Source organism: Siphateles boraxobius, unplaced genomic scaffold, assembly GCF_051911475.1.
Source record: "Siphateles boraxobius isolate OS27281-9 unplaced genomic scaffold, OSU_SipBor_1 344, whole genome shotgun sequence".
Classification (NCBI taxonomy): Eukaryota; Metazoa; Chordata; class Actinopteri; order Cypriniformes; family Leuciscidae; genus Siphateles; species Siphateles boraxobius.
Window position 1 is genome coordinate 55,001 of NW_027508969.1, and position 2,500 is coordinate 57,500.

Below are 2,500 nucleotides of genomic sequence, written 5' to 3' on the forward strand. Positions count from 1 at the left end.
GAACTGAATGAAGTAAAACTGGCACGAGATGAAGGAAAGAAGAACCAAACGGAGGCACAAAATGACAGAGAACTGGGAATAATGCCACGAAGAAAACAACAGAAGGTAACACCTAATTTAGAACTGGCAAAAAGAAAAAGACTTAAACAATTAGATAATACGGTTGAGGGGTTGAGAAGGGAAGACGGAGAAGATAATCAAGAATGAACGTTTTTAATTATTTATTTTTGTACAGTATGGTTTTAAATTTGGTATGTTGGAATGCAAGAGGTTTAATCGGTAAAAGGAAATTTGAAATGTTAAATGAACTATGTAAAAAACAAGATGTGATAATTTTACAAGAAACAAACTGGAAAGAAGAAATGATAGAGGATGTGAAAAATAGATGGAAAGGGCAAATATTTTATAATAATGGTGATGGAAGGTTGGGAAGAGGGGTAGCAATTTTAATAAGAGAAAATGTTGAAATTAATTCATGTGAAGTATATAATGACAAAAAAGGCAAATGTAATGGGATTAAAATTACACAAGGTGATAATGAATTTGTGATAATTAACTTGCATGCACCTACGCATGAGGGAGAAAAAAGGGAATTTTTTGAGGGAATTAGGATTTTAACAAAGAAATGGAATAATTTAATTTTAGTTGGGGATTTTAATACAGTTTTTAGTAAAATTGACATGGCGGATGGGATGGTTTTTAAAACAGATGTGGGAAGGAAAGTGTTAAAAGAGATGATGGAGGAGAGAAATTTGATTGATGTCTGGAGAGATGAAAATGAAAGAAAAAGAGACTTTTCCAGAAGACAATTAGTAGGGAATTTCATGTGTCAGACAAGAATAGATTTTATTTTGAGTGTAAGGGAAATGGAATGTTTTCTGGAGGAAATTTGTTATAAGGATACCAGCTTGAGTGACCATAAGATGCTTTTATGGAAAATTGATTTTAGTAGAGAAAAAAAAGGGCCTGGTGTGTGGATTTTAAATTCAGGAATACTGGCAAATGAAAGTTACAGAATAGGAATTGAAGGAATATTAGAAAAAGAGAAAGAGGATGGAATGTACTTTGAAGATAAAAGATTGTGGTGGCAAAATGTAAAATATGAAATAAAGAAATATTCTATGAATTACAGTAAACTGGTACAGAGGGTCAAAAAAGCAAACGAGGTAAAAATAAGGGCAAAGCTAAGAGACGAGACAAATAAAAGTAAAGTACAGATAGAACAGATAATACGGTGGGAAGAAGAGCTAAGGAAATTTGAGGAAGAAAAGTGTAAAGGAGCAATATTAAGAAGTAAGGCAAAATATACAATTGAAGGAGAGAAATGTACAAAATTTTTCTTTGGTTTAGAAAAAAACAGAAGAAAAGCGGAAATGATAAAAGAATTACAAAATAAAAAAGGAGAAATAGTGAAGGACATAAAAGGGATTTTAAAAGAAGTAAAAGAGTATTATGGAGAACTTTTTGGAACAAAAGGAATAGATGAAAAAGAGAAAAACCTATTACTAGAGTGTGTTACGACTAAAGTAAGTAAAGAGGATAAGGAAGAATGTGAAAAAGAAATTAGCAAAGAGGAAATTATACAAGCTATAAATAGTTTAAAAGGAAGGAAAAGCCCAGGCACGGATGGGATAGTAAATGAATTCTATAAAGTTTTTAAAGAGAGAATAAGTGAAATTTTACAAGAAGTATATCAGGAGATTTTTAAGAAAGGGGAAATTGACCAGAGGATGAGTATGGGATTGATGAAATTGATTTATAAAAGGAAAGGAAGTAAAAATATTTTAAATAATTTTAGGCCAATAACAATGTTAAATACAGATTTGAAAATACTAGCTAAGGTTCTTGCAAACAGACTTAAAAATGTTTTACCAACAGTTATAATGACTAACCAAGCGTATGGGGTGAGAGGGAGAGATATTGCAGATATTACAGGTGGTATAAGAGACATAATAAGTTATTTAAATGAAACGCAGGAGGATGGATATGTTGTTAATTTAGATTTTGAAAAGGCTTTTGATAGGGTAGAACATGGGTTTTTATTTTCAATTTTAGAACATTTTGGGTTTGGGAAAAATTTTAATGATTGGATAAAGATTTTATATAAAAATGTAATGACAAGAGTAAAGTGTAATGGGTTTTTAACTGAACCTTTTAGAATAACCAGGTCTATTAGACAAGGATGTCCACTTTCTGCACAGCTGTATACTTTGGTAGCAGAACCTATAGGATTAATGATTAAAAAAGATGAATGTATAAAAGGTATTAGAATAGAAGAAGGCAAAGAAGAAAAAAGGATATTTCAGTATGCAGATGACACAACGTTGTTTTTAAAAGATTTAGAAAGTGTGAAGGAAGTAATGAGAAAAGTAGAGAGATATGGAAAAGGAACAGGAGCAAGAGTGAATGAAGAAAAGACAGTGTACATGAGGTTTGGAAGGGTACCAAATTTGGTTGGGGTTGTACATTTTGAGGAAGTAAAAGAAACAAAAATTTTGGG